Source organism: Cibotium barometz, chromosome 13, assembly GCF_041138505.1.
Source record: "Cibotium barometz isolate CiBa-2024 chromosome 13, ASM4113850v1, whole genome shotgun sequence".
NCBI classification, from domain to species: domain Eukaryota; kingdom Viridiplantae; phylum Streptophyta; class Polypodiopsida; order Cyatheales; family Cibotiaceae; genus Cibotium; species Cibotium barometz.
Genome location: NC_141058.1, coordinates 46,236,707 through 46,256,841, shown reverse-complemented (window position 1 = coordinate 46,256,841; position 20,135 = coordinate 46,236,707).

The following is a 20,135-nucleotide window of genomic DNA, read 5'->3' as shown; positions in this document are numbered from 1 at the left end:
TAATGCTTGCTAACACTCTAATGCAAACAATTCAAACAAAAAACACACAATTAAGATAAAATTAATGATTTTAGTTCTATGTTTAACATTAAAGAGGGCTAACATTCACTAAAAATTGCATTCTATTGCATTGTTTGATGTAATGGATGCAAACTAAGCCTCATAAAAACTATATGCAAGTCCTAAGAACATGAAAACCCACAATAACAAGAACCAAAAAAACAAATGAAGCTAAAAATTAAGCAAAAAGCATTCTTTACAAAAACAAAAAAGAGAGCTATTCTACACCAAATTTCACATAAATCACCATCACATCCACATCTTTTTCATGGGAAACCATTAATCAAGGTAATGGGCAATGGGTAATACGTAGATTAGAGGAAAAACGATGGAAAGAGCCAAGGGATGGCTCCCCAGCAGCAGGGCGGCGCCAAAAATGTTATGGATCACCCTAACCCTCCTTGAAACACATCCAAAAAGAAATTACCTGGTGAACCACAACTATCATGAGGATCTTTCCAATGGCCGAACTCATAACCCTCGAGGTCTCCAAGCTCTACAACTCCTTGAGAAGCAATTCCATTGCGTCTCCCGTGAGCGTTGTCACATCGCCCGTGTTGTACTACGGGTACTCGTCCCTCCTCTCACCTCACCTCACATCACTCACACACACTCACTAGCATGCATTAGGCAGAGAGATTAGCAAGAGCAAGATTCAATTGTATTATGAGAGATATTCACTTATATACATGGCCATGAGTGTTGACACTCACTTAAACTATGGCTTTAGAATTTTGGGTGGGAGGAAGCACATGCAATCTTAAAAACAAAATCCCCCCATACATTCTATTATAAAAAAGGTCATAAGTATGTGAAGAAGCTCAACATGGGTAGCCTCACGGTATACTAAGAAGGTTGGTCAATAAATTCCATCATGTCTAAATGTTTATCCAAGAGATATCGAGATGTACTTTTCTAAACTTATCAATAGGTCTATTTATAAATAAGTCTCACTTTTATAAGGTCATTTCTTATAAATAGTTCTCTCTTTATTTTATTTTCTATATCGGAAGGACAAAGTAAACTGTACACCAAGTTCTCTACACCAACTAACATTACATTGTAGGCAACTCTAATAAGGCATGCACGTTCACGTAGAGGTAGTGCATGTATGTACCCACGATAGAAACCATATCAACAAACATGAGCTTAAACCTTGATAAATAGTAATCTCTTAACCTTCATCCTTAGGGAGATGAGTTTTTTATAGATGAGACCTTGAACCCCATTAACACACAAGGTACAAACCCTCTAGTCAACCCCATCCCACCATCAAAAACAATAACTTCTAACCCTAACCCTGTCATTCCTAACATGGACCCAAAGATCACTGAGAGACAGAGGTGGTTTGGTCTAATACATAGCCTAAAACCCTCAAGGGAACCACTCAGATCCATAAGGACTATACTTCTAGAGATTCCAACCAACACGAGATATTTTTCAAGGGCTTCCTCCTATCTAGAACCTAGAGAGAATTGAGGAGACATGGGGTGGACAACCATTTCCAAGACGGAGAGTGAAGATAAGAGCAAGCAAAGAGAGTGCTAAAGACGACTGAGGAAGATCACAATTCTAGAAGAGCAAGGAAGAGGGCAATAAAGAATGAAAGATATTAGAAGCAGCAGCACATCAAGTAGAGGAAGAAAGCTGCCACAAGTAGAGGAAGTAGTATCCCACCAAGCACAAGAAGCAACAACCCCCACCAAGAAGAAGAAGGGTACATGTGAAAGGAGGAGGAGGAAAATAGGGAAGCCGAATAGGCAAGGCATATGAAGTTTTAGAATGATCATGCCCCCTGGGCCAATTAGCCAAGGCCACCCCCACCACTAGTAATTCCATAAAGACGAAGAAGGTGAAGATTCCCTGGGGTTAAAGCTCTTCAAGATATTCCAAAATATCAAAAGAGCACATATTTATTGATGCCAAAGCCATTTTTTACCAGACTTGTGAAGGAGGTCATGGACAAGCTCGACCTCGAAGATCAAAGAGTCCAAGCAGTTGTAGTTATAACTCTATAGGAGGCCTTCCAAAGATATTTTCATCAAGCTATTTGAGGACTTTGTCTTATGCCACGTCCATGCCAAAATGTCCATGCCAAGCGGGTCACTCTAATGCCCAAGGACCTATAGCTAGCGAGGTAGTATGAGCCCGATAAGTCTTTGACTCCAAGTTATATATAATTTTATTTATAGATATTGTCCATGCTTAGTTTAGTGACATTTTTAACCACTTTTTCCAATGGAAAAATCATTATTTTTGTTCATCTCATCCAAAATTTTCTCATACTTTACATTTTCTGGAATGCCTATGAGTGAAGGATTTTTGTGGTATTTTATCCAATATTGTTGGCCCATGTATGCAATCCTACCTACATATAGAACCCTGACTCATGTACACAATCCATCCCATATAAACAATCTTGACTACATACATAATCATGACGCACATACTAGCCTATGTATACATCCTTGGGTTGTGCACATTTTTTAAATGGGAATGTCCAACCTTTTTTTGGCTTAACCGTGCATGCATGCAGTGTTAGACTCTACCCCGCCAGGCCTTAAGGAGCCAAACAATTTTTTATACTTAAACCAAGCCATGTTTTGGTCGTTTTGACCCTAATAAGCACTCTAGGTGCATGTAAGGGCCAAATCAAGCAGCTAAGAGTTGGGCTGTCTATGATGCGACTTTTGGTTGGTTAAACAGCTAGAAGTTGCAATGTAGCAGCCTAGGTCTTGGTTGCTTGATTTGGCCCCTACATGCACCTGGGTGCTTTTACTGGGATCAAATGACCAAAATAGGGCTTGGTTTGAGCAAAACATTTTATTTGGTTTCCTGGCGTCTACAGGCATGTGCATCTGGTGATGTATGATAGCCTGTACCAGTCTATATTTGTGTTAAATAATAGTTACCTTTAATTTTTTATACAAGACCATTTTATATATTTTGAAACATAGAAGCCTAATAGGCATTTAAGAAAACAGAAAGTAGAAGAGGTTGTGTACATGGTGTGATATAGGTAAGGGATGTGTTCTTTGACAATGTAATTTATCACATTATTCAAAATTACCACACATTTAAAATTATTCAGATTTGTTTTATACAAGAACACATATTTGAGAAGGAAATAAACATATATTAAAATTATATCAATGACTGTAAATTTTTCTTGCTTCCCAACAAAGCTTTGATCTTGCTTGTGCAGTTGGCCCTCTTAGTGTGTTCCAAGGGAGACTGTTTACTATTTCTTGTGGGTCCGAGTTACTAGCACCAACACACAAAGAAACAAAGCAAAAGCATATACCGAGAGGAGTCTCCTTGGGTAGTTACTTTAGAAAAAGTACAGGGCTTTGCTTCTAAGTATTAACAATGCCTTGCCAGCATTCTTGGTGATGCCTTCTTTGCACATAATTTTACTCAGTAATTTGCACTTGAGAAGCTACATGGCTCGTGTAGTGGGCATGCACCACTCGTCGTCGTAGCACCTTAGGTGACACATTGCCTAAGTAGTACCCAAGTGCAGCATTTGTTTCGAACTTCTCTTGTGTGCCTCCTTTTCTCCTTGCAAAGGAGTCAATAGGAAAAGACACTTGCAATCAAGAGTTTGTTAGGAGATGTTCCCACATCTAACATTGTTGTAGGAAAAAAGCGAGGTGAAGGAGTTTACCACCAAGTCTTCATCTTTTTCAGTGACTTGCATCTTACTAATGTCGATGCTTCCAGAGACATATTATGTGGTCACCGCCTATTTTCTCACTATCAAGTCAATGTTGTATTTTTGACAAGCTCCACTCTAGACACTTGATTGAAAAAAGATCTGCATCTTTAATTGAAATTAGGGTAGAAGAAACTGTGTCCTCAATAGAAAAACTAGAACAAATTTTTGAAAGTGATAACTACAACTTATTAACAAAAAAATTTAACACACATAAAACTCGTGTATTATAAAATTTATCGTGTATAGAGCCTAGTTTTAATAGAAAAACTACAACTTATTAACAAAAAATGTTAACACACATAAAACTCGTGTATTATACAATTTACCATGTATAGAACCTAGTTTTAATAGAAAAACTTTATGCCCACGTGTATTTCATTGCGAATAATTTTTACACACACAAATAAAATAATTTTATAAGCATAAATTTAATAATATTAAAATTTCATGTAGATAAATTTTACGTGCACAAATAAAACAATTTTACATGCATAAAATTAACAATATTAAAATTTCATGAGGATAAATTTTATATGCACAAAAGATGCACAAATGTTATGTATAGAAATAAGAGAACAAATTCATTACGGATCTTGTACAAATTTATGCATGCTTGATTGAGATAACGCAAGGAGGCTATAAGTCAATGCATGCCACCAATTTCTCTACCCTTCAACATATCTCCTTAATGTGCACCACAAAAGTGAAGAAACCATCTAGCCTAAAATTCAAAACCAGGTACTCTCTCATGTTTGACAGGTTCCAAATCATCCCATTTACTATACTGTGGTGCATGTCATCTTCATGCACCATGATTGGAAGGTGAACTTCTTGCATGGGCTCTCCCACTCATTCCTAGTATTCTTTTACCGTCTCTGAATGGGAACACCATTGTGAGTTTTTTGCTTGCCTACTATGTGAAACCTTACAATGGTCTTCTCCTTCAACCCCATTGAACATTTAATCAAGTCTCCTTGATGTTCAAACATTACCATATTGGAGAATGAAAGATCCCTATCCCCCGCACAACGAATCCTGGGGTGCTATAGCAGTGGGAGGAGGGCCTCGCCCACGAATATCTGGACAAGAGGCTAATCCCTCAGTTCTTCCAAAATCGAACCCGGAAAAACTTCCCTCACCTGGAAAGCACGGCCGATTCCTCCAGGATATTTTTACTCTAACGTAGTCAAGAGCCTTAACTAACTGAACTGATCTGACCGAACCCGTAAGTATCATAGTCAGATCAAGGAAAAGACTTGCACTTGGATCATAGAGACCAACGCTTTTTTCCTCATTGAGAGGCACAGTCGTTGATTCTTTTCCATAGAACAATTTTTATCTGGGATTTACTTCATCTATCGTACCATAACAGAATTGAGTCTCATTTTAGGGATCCATCAGTCCAGCCTAACCCCATCCAGTCCCGTGGGTTAGCCAACTGCCCAACCACTATAGTGATGGAATCCATTTAAGAATTTGGTTAGGTTTTGTCTCGGGTACCAGGGAAAAGAATTCCCAGGCCCCCTAGCCGGATATTCATGCAAACTTAAAACTAGTCACACCACTTACACACCCAATATGAAATTGCCTTTTTCAGAGATTCAGCTATCTTTAAAATAATCATTTAATGAAACTATAGTATCACTGATCATAATCCTCCAAAATATCCGATTGAATCCTAATTTCTAATTTTTCCTTCATCAGTGTACTTATGGCATCATTGGCAAACCAGAACGCTCACCACCTGTCCACTCAGGGGCCTTTTCAATAGTTCCTAGCTCATAGTAGCTGGCAATATATTATAAAAATCAAAATGGAATCTCCGTTGAAGATCAGCAAGATCAACCAACAGATTCATATAAAACAGTCATGGACTCATCTGTTGAGGACCAGCAAGATCAATCAACCAGATCCATGCCCGAATTTAGAAAACAACTCTTATTCCTTGTTCCAATATCTTCCACGATGTACGTGTGGGTATCTTCGGCGACTCAGAGCCCGAGCATTGTATGGTCAGCACCCTCTATGATCCTTCATAGGGTCATCGTACCGGAAGCTCACCATTTAAATCAAACTGAGGCTGGTCGGCTGACCTTGCTACACGCGAGACGTCCTCCGTTGACTCTCCGTTAGCTATTGCAACTTTAAGAGATAGGTCTCCACAACCTCATTCAAGACGATCAAAATGCTTCCCCAACATTTTTGACATAAAAGAGTCATTTAAAAATAGGTCATAAATACAGTTTCTATAACAAACTCTCGTCTTTCCACATTGTTCCACATCAATTCTCATTTATTTCATATGTATTCCCATTCTCATCACATCTTTTCTCATTTATCTGCATCAGATCTCATCCACTCGCATCTACCCATATCCACTTCTCATCAAATTATATTCATTCACATCACATATCACATCTATCCCAATTTACATCACATCTCATTCACTCACATCCCAATTCACATGACATCACATCTCATTCATTCACATCCCGATTCACATCACATCACATCTATTCACGTCCATCACATTCATTTACATCACATCCATTTACATCCATCACATCACATTCAGTCATATCCATCACATTCATTCATTCATATCCACCACATTCATTCTCATAACCATCCCATCACATATATTCTATCCACATTATATCACATCACTTCTATCCACATCACATCTCATTCATACACATCTCATCTCATTCATCCACATCCATCCAATCGTTCACATGTATGACTACTCACATCTATACATACATTCATATCTATCACTTCACATCCACATATATTCATGTCACATCACATATATTCATGTAAGATTCCTCCCCAGCCCCTCAAGATGTCCAGTATCTTCCCCTTGTAATCAATTCTCTCTTCAGAATAATAAAAGATCTCGTTTCTACCTATTTTGGCTTAGAAAGAAAAAATGTTCTAGAGAGAGGTTATTCATATTTTAGATATTTTTGGATGGAAAAATATCTCTTCTTATTAAAATAAATTCCCCGAAACAGAAGTTCAAAAAGATTTTCAGAAGGTGCATTAGAAATAAATTATAATCTGTTCAAAAGGCCTTATCCTAAGGGTCCAGATTTTTTGAAAATTTTAAATTAAGGTTCTGAGGGGCCAATCAGATTCATCCAAATGTATGGAGGAGATAAATTGAAGAAATAAAGAAAATCCCCCCAAAAATGAGTAAATACTCACATAAGATGAAGAGTGGACTAAGGACCAAAGGAAATACTAAAAAAATGAATTTTTTGACACCTTTCAAGAGTGGGGATTCCCCCTCATGAAGGAGGCGCCTATTTCACATGTGTGGTGGAGTTTTAAATTCTCAAATATTGAGATATTTCATCTCTTCTCTCTCCTAATTCAAGTCTAGTTCCAAAAAGTAAGCTAAACTGACCCAAAAATGGTCAAAAATTAATCAAACTGATCTGGAAAATTCTAGAATCACTTTACTTGGTTAGAAGCTCACTTTTTCCTATAAATAGAAGCCTCTCCCTTTGTAGAAGCTTAATAGTGTTTTATGCACTATTGCTCTGCTCCACCCCAGAGCCAAAAACAGTGAATTTATTGATAATTCATTAGTTTTTGACCTTTCCCTCTTCAAAAGAATTGGTGGCCACTCTTGTTGCAAACAAGAGTAGATCCCTCAAACCATCAAGCCAAAGGAAAGCTCATAGAAATTCAAATAAGCTAGAAATCCTACTTTTTCTTTATTCTTTTTAATGGTTTTCTAATTTTTATTTTCTTTAAAATGAAAAAATGATGTTATGCCTTGTTGGAAAGGCTTTCCCCCTCTCTTCATTCTTAAATTCAGCCTTTCTTTATCCTAGATAAGTAATCAAATTGTTAGAATTAAACTTTTCATATTGTTTCTCTTTTAAAAGTGGAATTTGATTAGTTTAGAATGCTTTAAACCATTTGGGATAATTTTTAAGTAACTTGAGGATAGAAAAAATTAAAAAATGGTTAGCCATACAAAGGAGGTTATGGCAAAATTTTCTTAAATTTTGTGAAATAAGTTTTATCTTTTATTATTCAAAAAGAGTAATCCCCGCCATTTGTGTATTCTAAAAGTGTTATTTTCATTCTATGCATAGAAAGATGCATATTGGTTATTTTTATTATTATAAAAGAGTGATTTTCATTAGATTTAAATTCTATGCATAGAAAGATATATATTGGTTATTTTTTTAATTATAAAAGAGTGATTTTCATTAGATTTAAATTCTATGCATAGAAAGATGCATATTGGTTATTTTTTTATTATAAAAGAGTGATTTTCATTAGATTTAAATTCTATGCATATAGAAAGATGCATATTGGATATTTTTTTGTTATAAAAGTGTGATTTTCATTAGAATTAAATTCTATGCATAGAAAGATGCATATTGGAAATAAATTTTTTTAATTATAAAAGTGTTACTTTCATCAATATTGATTCTTATGCATAAAAGAAATTTTTTTATTATAAAAGTGTTACTTTCACCAATATTGATTTTTATGCATAAAATGATGCATAAAAGAATTTTTTTAATTATAAAAGTGTTACTTTCATCAATATTGATTTTTATGCATAAAATGATGCATAAAAGAATTTTTTTATTATAAAAGTGTTACTTTCACCAATATTGATTTTTATGCATAAAATGATGCATAAAAGAATTTTTTTATTATAAAAGTGTTACTTTCATCAAAATTGATTTTTTTAACATAAATAGATGCATAAAAGGATTTTCTTTTATATAAAAGTATTATTTCCATAGAAGTTGGATTTTATGCATAAATAGATGCATACAAAATTTTTATATCAAAATAAGAGTTCTCTTTAATCCTATGTTTAAATCCCATGAATATTGGTAAATGAATAAGTAAATACTCTGTTTGAGAGAAAATTCGACCGTTTCATATTCTCTAGGATGGTAATGAGAAAATTCAGAAAAACTATCGAAGTCAAAAATTTACATAAATGATTATTTATTCCTCATAGGAATTCATGATTAGTTTTAAATTCAGTTAAGCAAAATACTCAATGAATAAAATTTAGTAAAGTAGTAATTGAAATATTACACTTCGAGAAAGTTAGTTCAGGGAGAATCTTTCCAGACTCAAATCCTGAATCAGTATATGACCAAGACTTAATCTCCTTCGTAGTTTCAAGAAAAAACGAAGTGACCGGTTCAGGAAAATTTCACTCAAATCACCCACACTGAATCTGAAATCAAGTTAAGACCCTTGATTCTGATCTAAGGATCAAGGTTACAGAATTCAGGAAATTCTGTTAGAATTTTAGACCTGTGATCTAGAAGTATTGGGATACGGATTTAAGATATACCCATTATATTCAAAAGAAAATCAAAACTGAAAACTTGCATAGAAACCCTGTTTTCCTAAAGGACTATCTTATGCCAGAATGCTGGAGGGAGCATTTGGTATATGTGTTTTTCTAAGGGAAGTTCGGTTGCAATAGCTAGAGGGGAGTGTTCAAAGGACAGCTCACGCAGCAAAAACCTGCCCAGGTCTTGACCAGCCTGGGTATGGTGAAAAATGGTGTGCTTCCGTTACGATGGGCGAGGGCCGATGAAGCGGTCCCTGAGTGAAGTGCCAGGACACCTAAGGAGGATCTTGGAGGGTTCTGACCAGGTGATGCACGGGCTCGCGGTGCTTAGGACACCCATGCGTATGTCGTGGAAGATATATATATGTATGATGACGAGAAAATTATTGTAATCTGTTACTGGATCACGTTGCTGACCTGCTGGTCTCAACGGAGAGTTCAGAGTGATACTGTTTTATGAGAAACAAGGATTGAATGAAAATTTTGAGTTATGACATCTATAACCAATAATTGTTTATCAATGGATTGTTTTTAAAAGTTAAAGTTTAAAGAGGAGTGTGTGCGTATCTGTATTCTAAAGCAAAAGTTAAGAAAGGCATTCATGGGTGAGTACTTGTCTGGTTCTACTAATTCCAGTGGTTGGTGGGCGGTGGCTAACCCATGGGCCGGATGGGGTTAGACTGGAATCAATAGAGTTTTAATAATAAAATTGATTAATAGGAGTACGCTTAGGACTCGAGTAGTTAAATAAAAGCCTGAAGACTTCTCTAATGAATAGATCAATGGCTGTGCTTGATTCAATTAGGAAAAAAGCGTTGATCCCTTCAAGTTAAGTCTGTAATAGTTTCCCTTCTATCTGGTTTTACGAGATGAAGGTTAGTTCAGTATCTTGACCTCGTTATTAGAAAAATTCGTTAAGAAAATAAATGGTGGAATCATCCCCGTTTTCCGGGCATGGAAAATTTTCCCAGTTTCGGTTTTCGGAATGACCACAAGGTTAGTCTCGTGCCCGGACATTCAAGGGCGAGGCCCTGAGTGAGAAACCCTGCCCCGCGCAAGAGGAAGCTACTTCCGCTGTTACCATCCGAGAATCAGCAGAGGGGGCAGTTGGGATCTCACATCTCTGTACATCACATCACATTCTTTCACATACACATCCACATCCATTCTTTCACATACATGCACATCCATTCTTTTTCATACTTATCCACATCCATTCTTTCTCATACTTATCCACATCCATTCTTCACATACACATCCATATCCATTCTTCACATACACATCCACATCCATTCTTCACATACACATGCACATTCATTCTTCACATACACATACACATCCATATCCATTCTTCACATACACATGCACATCCATTCTTCACATACACCTCCATATCCATTCTTCACATACACATCCACATCCATTCTTCACATACATATTCACATCCATTTTCATCTGGAGCCAAACCCGAGAAAAGTCAAAATTCCAGACACAGTGTTTCCTACGCAAGTTCAGCCTCACAGGAACCATAAACCGTTAGCTATACCTAGTATCATTTGGGAAGAAAGTGAGGATAGGACATCAGGAAGTGGCGAAACACCCTTTTTGCTTGAAAGAATGTTTAGTGAGGAAATGCCTGACCCCATCGAAGAGGAAGTGATTCCATCTTCACCAATCCCTAGTCAAGGGGCGATGTCTCAAAAAGTACCATTGAATGTGTCCAAGCTAATGGATTTCATGTCCTCTGAAATCAGAACCATGATCATATCCAAATTATACGGAGATCCTGAGCTATTCTTAGCTCTTTGAGCATTTCTCAATGGAGAACTAAAGGCGGGGCTACCACAATTTGCAAATATGGATAGACCCAACACGCTTCAAGATGAAGGGGAGCATTGGGATCTACAACCCAACCTAGATGAAGACTCGGTCGTTGAAATACCTGTGAACAAGTTGGGACAGTACTTTGAAGGTGACGAATCTAATGCAACCCTCCCCATTACTACCAAGGGATTAACTCTAAAGGGAATCCTTGATGGTGGTGCTAGAGTGAGCATTGTGACTAAAAATTGTTGGGAATCTATGGGGAGACCTGACCTCGAAGTCACAAACATAGTGGTTAAGATGGCAAACGGAACTATTGCTAAACCTATTGGAATGTTAAGGGACCTTAAGATCAAGGTTCTAGGATACAAGGTACGACATACCTTCATTGTAATGGATTTCTCCAAGCATCCTATGTCATATCAAATGATCTTAGGATGTCCTTTCATGAGGGAAGCACAAATGGTGCATGACTGGTCGAAAAACCATGTCTATCTACAATTCTAGGACTCTGTCATTCGAGTTGATCTGGAGAATGGTCGTGCACATCCTTTAGGAAGCAAGGTTATCATTGATAATTGATCGGATACCACTATTCACTCTGCCCCATTAAGGTATTGCTATACATGCAAAAAAGAGACTGATGATGGGAAAGATTCTCCTTATATGGATGTCCTACCGGGTATGACTGAGTCGGATAACGTGGATTGGGTACACCTAGCGGCAACCATAGACACATGGGGAAATAGAGGCACAAGTTGGGTAACACCTGAGGGGCAAGATATGCCACCGTTAGTGCCAATAAACATGATAGGTGTTATGCACTTGACTCCTGATGGCGAGAAAGTGGCAAACTCCACTGACACCACTGAAAGTAGCGAAGACTCTAACCAATGTAACTCTGAGTCGTCTGAATCTCAAGAAGAAACTGACTCTGAGCCTGATGGGGAGGATGAATCAAATATTCACCCAAATGTGGAAGCAAGGTGCTCAAGGCCTAGGACAGTGACCTCTTGCAGTTCATCCGAAAGTGAGGGGGACACAAGTGAAGATCGACCAAGTGAGTCCGAATCTGATAGAAACAAAAATCAAAAACTTGGTAAGAAGAAAACGAGACATAAGCGCCAACACTATCGAGCTAATGTATGCACTGCAATAAATAAGGAAAGATCCACTGCAGAATGGCTTAGTTATGTAGGAGCCATTGATGCTCATCGGAAGTTAGTGGATAATTGGGGACAATACCTGCAAAGTGTCATGTGGTGTATTCCGCAACCTCATGACGTCGCCCAATTAGAAATCGAAGAGAAGCCGAAACTAAGTCGTACTGCAAGAAGGCGGCAAAACCAAGAGTTGGCTCAGCAACAAAAGGAAGCGGAATTGAAAGAAAAAAGCCTGGCACAACAAGAACCAGTAGACTTACACCCCGCACCCGAGCATTTCAAATCATTTACCACAGGGGAACGTAAAGTGGTCTACACAAAAGCCCAACGAACGCCTACCAATGGGAGTAGCGGTGTCTACGATGGCCCTGCGGTAGTTAAGGAGATAGACTTAGCAGACCCGGGTGAGGAGTCTAAACCAGTTTTTATTACTCAAGACCTCACCAAGGCGGAAGACGCTGCACTTACGAAGCTTCTTAAAGAATTCAAGGACATATTTGCTTGGACATATCATGATATGAAGGGTGTTCCACCCTCGATGGTGCAACACACGATTCCAATGATTAGCACTGCTAAACCAGCCCACAGCAACGTCCCTACCCAATGAATCCTAAGTACGCAAAGATTGTACAAGAGGAAATTGAAAAGCTTGTAAAATATGGATTCATATACCCTATTGAGCACTCAGAATGGGTTTCTCCGATAGTCATCGTACCAAAGAAGAATGGGAAACTCAGAGTGTGCGTTGATCTCAAAAAGGTTAATGCAGCCACCAGAAGGGATCATTACCCCTTGCCATATTCTGAACATGTGCTTGAAAGAGTGGCAGGCAAGGAGGCATATAGCTTTTTAGATGGGTACTCGGGTTACAATCAGATCACAATTGCAGTCGAGGACCAAGCTAAAACAGCATTTATCATGGAGTTTGGAGTGTTTGCCTTTCGTGTCATGGCCTTTGGCTTGACCAATGCACCTGCAACGTTCCAACGATTGATAAACACGGCCTTTAAGGAATACCTAAGGGACTTCTGTGAAGCTTTCTTAGATGATCTTTGTGTTCATTCCTCTTGGGATGAGCACTTGATGTGTTTACGAAAAATATTTGAAAGGTGTAGATTATATCGCATCTCTTTGAATCCTTTCAAATGCCAATTTTGGGTTAAACACGGAGTTATCTTAGGGCATATAGTGTCCAAAAATGGGATTTCCACGGATGAGAGTAAAATTAAGGTCATTCTGGAATTGCCACCACCCACCAACTACAAGGGAGTCCAACGCTTTATGGGCCACGTTGGTTATTATCGAAGATTTATTCTATTCTTTGCCGAGATAGCTCGACCATTGTATAAGCTTCTCATCGAGTTTATTTGGGCTGAAGAATGTGACCGTGCCTATGAGCTATTAAAGAAGGCCTTGGCGAGTGCTCCAATCTTGAGAATGCCTAACTGGGATTTACTCTTCTATGTGCATATTGATGCATCAAACTTTGCTATTGGGTGTGTGTTAACTCAACCTAGAGAACACAAGCTAGACTACCCCATTAGCTTTGCGAGTCACTAGTTGAACGATGCTGAGATGAACTACACCACTACGGAGCGAGAAGGGTTGGCAATGATATATGCAGTAAGGAAATTTCATTATTACCTCCTTGCCACCAAGTTTGTTTTCTATGTGGATCATCAAGCATTGTTGTATCTGGTAAACAAACCATGCTCCACAGGAAGAATCACACGATGGCTATTGATTCTTCTTGAGTTTGATTTCACTGTTGTTGTGAGACCTGGCAAAAAACATGTTATGGCTGATCATTTGTCTCGCATACCTAATGGTGAGGCTCCTACGGGGGTTGATAATGACTTACCTAATGGTGAGGCTCCTACGGGGGTTGATGATGACTTACCTGACACTTCTCTGTTCATGGTGGAGACAATGCCTGAATGGAGTGAGAAGATTGTTAACTTTTTGGTTAATGGCTTTACACCCAAGGAGCTTCGTAAAGATCTAGCTTGAAAGCTGATCAAAGAATGCGAACCCTATTGCCTGATAGCCGGGACTCTTTATAAAAGAGGAAAGGATGACGTTCTTAGGTGTTGTGCCCGAGAGGATGAGTATCTATACATTTTGTAAGAGGCACATATGGGCGTAGCCGGTGGTCACTTCTCAGGAGACTTAACTGCGCGAAAGATCTTACAATCAGGGTATTGGTGGCCCACTATGTTCCAAGATGCATCACTCTTTGTGAAGGGTTGCGATGAATGCCAACGATACAAGAAACCCCAACGGAAAGATCAGATGCCCCTACATCCAATCAAAGTAAACCAACCATTTGAAAAGTGGGGTTTAGACTTCGTAGGTCCGATTAGCCCAGCGGCCCGAAACACACAATCTCGCTATATTATTGTGGCCACTGACTATATGACCAAATGGGCTGAAGCAAAAGCGACACGTAAGGCAGATGCGAGGACAACAGCCAAGTTCCTCTTTGAAAATATAATCACACGCTTCGGTTGTCCTTTTGAACTTGTGAGCGACAATGGGACGCATTTTATAAATGACGTGATTAAGGAGCTCACAACAAATTTCATGATATCCCATCATAAATCTACTCCTTATTATCCGCAAGCGAATGGCCAAGCCGAGAGTACAAACAAGACATTAATCTCAATTTTGATAAAGACAGTTGAAGCTCATCGCACGGATTGGGATCTAAAGCTTACGACGACAGCTTTATGGGCCTATGGTAGTGCATACAAAGTGGCTATTAATTGCACACCATTCAAAATGGTATATGGCTTAGAAGCAGTCATGCCATGGGAATTTGTCATTCCTAGTCTTCGTGTTGCTACTCAAGAGGGTTGGGATGGTAATCCCTTAGTAGAGCGTCTATATATCCTTGAGCGGCTAAACGAAGAAAGACAATTGGCTGTATACAATGCCCTTGTGGAGAAGGATAGAAGGAAAAAATGGTTTGATCGCCACCTGAAGGACAAGGACATCAAGGTTGGGAATAAATTCCTGATGTATGGAGTGCGTAACGAAAAGAAGAAGCTCAAATATGCTGGTAAGGGACCGTATAGAGTATGTGAAATTACCCCGCAAGGTACCATCAGAGTGGAGACTCTCGACGGAGTTGAAACCATTGGATTCCTTAATGGGAGTAAATTCAAAAGATACTATGACCCCCTGAGCCAAGAGGAGTTACATGCAATCCATCAAAAGAAGGCAGCTAAAGAACAAGCTGAGCTTAAAAAGATACAAGCGAGAGTCGAAGCCAAAGAACGTCAACAGCGTGCAGCCAACTTGGGAATTACGCAAGTATTTTTTGAGGAAGCAGAGGAGGAGGCACTGGAATCTGACCCACCTCTAAGATACCCAATTGAGTTACAAAGTCCTTACGGGGAGGTGCTGTATAATGAATTATTGGATACAGGAGCTCAACACAATTTGCTATCATATGGCGTGTGGTGTCAACTTGAAAAACCACCTTTATCCAAGAGCGCTATCCAAGTTCAAGGAATCAACAAGAAAAAAACCCCTGTCTCAGGAGTTCTGCACACTCTGGTTGCCTATGACAAGGGGACCGTAATTCAAATCTTTTTGGCTATGCCTGCGGAAGGGACTGTAAACTTAGGGCGCAAATGGATGATGGCCACCAAGTGTAATATCGATTGGGCAACTAGACGAGTCACAACGCAAGAACCAACACTAGGTCTGACCGCTCAAAATCCCACACCTAAGTCATCCACTCAAATGCTAGATAATGAAAAATCACAAAGTCCAGTGGCGAAACCATCTTTGATTGTTTGCCAACCCTCTAACACTTCAACGCCAAGAGTGGAAACATGCAGGGTGGTCTCTAAAGCTCCGCTTACTATGCCAAAAAACACATACAAATGGGTCCCAAAAGCTTCGTTAATAGCTACTTCCCTTGCTCAATCTCGTTCAGCCACCAAGAAGCCTCGTAAAAGAAAAGCAGCTACCCACCCGAGAAAGGGCAATGTAACATCGCGATGGATCCCTAAAAAATTATTAGTAGCCCAAGGGTACTACGAGGGGAATGACCAGATTTGGGTCCCTAAACATAAGCTGAATCCCTCTACATCACCTATAAAACCTTGCAAACCAATTGTTGCCACCCCAATGACAATTCAAGACCGTGGTAAGGGAAAGGTAATAGAGTGCTCCGCACCACTTCTTCCAGAGTTAGTTTGGATTCCCAAACGATATCGATCATTACCACCTAGCTCAGGAAGGGGGGAGCCACATGAAGCTTCTAGCTCCTCATGCCAGGCACACACTCATATAGAAGTTTCTACATGCTCTACACCTACTCTTGTCAACACCCAACAAAAAACCAATGAGTCTATGTCTCCCCTTGTAATAGTATCGTCGGAAACCATTTTCTCCATTCGTCAATGGGAGCGTACACTACCATCTCTGCAATTGGATGTGGCCACAAGGGTCATAAAAAGCTATCTGCCCACATCACAACCTATGACCCGCTGGACAAATTGGTTCCAAGAGGCTGCAACATCATTGCAAATAATATGATCTACCCAAGGAAAGGGGGAGCATGAGCTCACGCTCGACATTCTAATGCTTCCTCCTTAACCTTCTCCCCTGACCATGTAATTGCCAAATTCAAGGGGATGTATATATATAGCTTCATACATTTTTTTTAAAAAAAACAAAGAAAAGAAAAACAAAAAATAGTAAAAAGAGCAAGAGCACAAAAAAAGGAGAAATATCCGTATACAATCAAGAACTAGATTGACCTGTCCATAAACCTACTGATGCTATATCTGTGTTTGCAGATATGGCAGATGCACGATCATCATACACTTCATCCACTCCCACCTTTGGTGAGAGGTATCATCTGTACCTTTCTCAGATATTTCACATGTGCTATCCTATAATTGAAACTGAATGGGATCATATAGATGTACTAGCCATAGAGGAAAATGTTGAGGAATTAGAATGGCTAATTCGCCTATCGACCATGACTGACCCCTACTCTGTAGAGGAAATATCCCCGATAGCCCAATGCTTTCCTTTTCCACAAGATGACTATCCTCGCATGGTTACATTCTTGATGAGTTTATGTGGATGGGAAAATGAAAAGGAAATATCTGACAATGATGAATGGACGGATGAAACTCATGGCACTACTGAGGTTGACTTTATTTATTTGGATGATGCGGATAGAGGCTTAGCCTTAGGGCTAGAGCCAGGACTCTACAACATCCTCTTACCGTATCCTCAGTAGTAGTGTAATGACTGGTAGGTAGGTTAGTGTTTTCAAATTTTTTCTAGTTTGGATTCCTTAAACGAGTCTTTAATTTTTCACACTGATGTGCCTCTCGAGGTATAGCACTTGTTAATTGGTTGTACAGGTGGAAAAGTTTGAGGTGGGTTTGCTTTCAAGTCCTGAGATAGCCGCAACGCTCATACATAAATATCTCATCAAATTGCGGGCATTTCTCTCATCGAATCAATGAGATCTCCAAAATACAGGTGTAATTCTTCCATACCCACTCTCTTGCGTTTTTTCTGTTCAATTAATTGCATGAACTATAATGCATGACCACATGGAAATTGTCAATGTACTACTTAGTTTTTGAAGTTGCTTGACGTGCTAGTGTAAATCATTAATGAGCTTAACCTTATTGGATATATTCCTGAGAATGCATGACGTCTTTAGTTAACCTTATTGGATATATTCCTGAGAATGCATGACATCTTTAGTTAACCATGGAATACGATTGTCTTAGGTCTAGGGTCAAACCATCTTACACCTGGCCATGTGTGTGTTGACCTCTAGGACATAGCTTTTACCCCTTTGTCGAAAGGATGCAAGACAACTTATAGTTCAGGAGCAAAGATCAAAAGAAATTATTCAAAAAAAAGCCTACAATAAATGGCAATACAAGTCTATGATGTGCTTTAATGTTGGCCTATCGCCTTATTGATACTTGGTAGGCGAGGAGTATTCTACTCCAGACCGATGCCTTGGTTGGTAGGGGGTAGCCTTGCCTAAGGTGAACTAATAGATTCCTAGATAATGCCTTGTGTTAAGCATGGTACCAGGATCGATGTTAGTTTTACCTTAGGAAGGTCGCCATTGTGTGTAAAAATTATCATGTGCATAAAGAAATAAAGGCAAAAGGCTCCTGTAACTCTGATGTTTCTTGTGTCCCTAGGCTCGTGGTATTAACTTGTTCTTAGAGTAGACACAATGTGGTCATCTGTTTATTTATTAAGCTTGGTTATTTTCCTTGACTTAGGCCAGTTATAAACCTTGATTAACCTTTGACACCTTGCTAACTCTTGATTTACTTTCAATAATTTTAAACTCCTGTTAATTTGCTACACTAGCTCATTTATGTGACCCTTAAACTAAGTTCTCATAGCAACATCCATTGTGGTCTAACATGCTTGAATTTATACACTTTATATCTTTTGAATTCTAGCATACTTTCACTCTACTTCCCTGTTTTGCAGACGGTCCACCACAACAACCCTATCGAGCTTACCATACCATAGCTTCCGAGGACGGAATCTACATCAGGAAGGGGGGCATGTTAACCTATGACGGACATTGAGACGTACTATGTTTTACGTCATTAATTTAAATATCCTGAGTCATGGGCTGGGCTTATCGGCACCATATGTTAAGGATAAAGGGATTGGGTGATCGCCGATGAGAGGCGCACCTTGAATATCAGCAGGGTAAGGGTTAGGATCGACCGGCCATGTTTGGGTGCCCATGTGTGAACGGCCAAGTCACCTATAAGAGTCAAATGTAACCCTAAAACCCTCATTCTCATGTGTTGTGAATACAAGAGTGCTCTTGCCTTATCTCCTTGGTTTCCTTCTCCTGCGTGAGAGAGAGAGAGAGAGAGAGAGAGAGAGAGAGAGAGTGATTGAGCACTGTGTAGCGGCACGGCGGCGGCAGAGAGGCGGTAGAGCGGCGACGGCGGCTCCTTCTCTTCACTGCGACGCGGGAATCCTTCAAGGCGGCGGTTGAGCGGTGAGTGACACACCTTTTGCATTCTGTTTGAGCTTGCTTTCCTGGTTGTATGCTCGCAGCCATTCGTGGCTCGCATACGGTGTTCGGCAAGTCCCCAGCTACGACCTGTGCGGCAAAAGCGCACACCTTGCAAAGTTCACGCTTGTTGGTGCCTATTGCTTAGGCCACGAGATCCTTGTTTTTCTCACCAAATCTTCATGTCTTTACATATATGAGTAGCCCTTGCCATGGTGAATAGTTCTATATGCAATTAGTCCCTGAAGAGGTGAAGAAAATAGAAATCTTGCAAAGCTCACACTTTTTGGTACCTATTGCTTAGGAGATGGGCTCCCTGTTTTTCTCACCAAATCTTCATTTCTTAACATATATGAGTATCCCTTGCCATGGAGAACATCCCTATGCAATTAGTTTGTGAAGAGGTGAAGAAAATAGAACCATGTTATCTATTCCGTTATACGAAGAGGAGGGCACTGTTACATTGAAGGGAAAAATGTTTTTTTTTGCTTATGTATTAAACTTGTTAAAGCCTTGAGTTAAGATTTTTGCATCCTTTTGTCCAAAGATCCTTCCCTTGCCTTCTCATTTGCCCAAGGGTCTTCCTTGTGAAGCTTCTTGTCCTTTTCCTTTATGCTTTATGCTTGCCAAGATTTACAATTTCCCCTTGAAATTGACCAAAGTTAATACCATTGTCATGATCTTGGTAGGTACAAGGATAAATCTCTACCATATACTTATCTCTATCAAAAATTAAAATTGAGTAGCCTTGCAAATAAAACAAAAATTGGCAAAGTATATGAAAAGCATAAGAAAATTAACACACCACGAGTATTGGGTGCCCCCCAACGTGAGTGGTTTCGTCTTCCTTCCCATGGGTATTTATGAGTTTCATAACAAAAATAGCCTAAGGATCCATAAATAGCATAACTTTGCAAAATTGGGCTTGAGGTGACAAAATAACATATGTTCACTAAACTAATGTTGCACCAATTA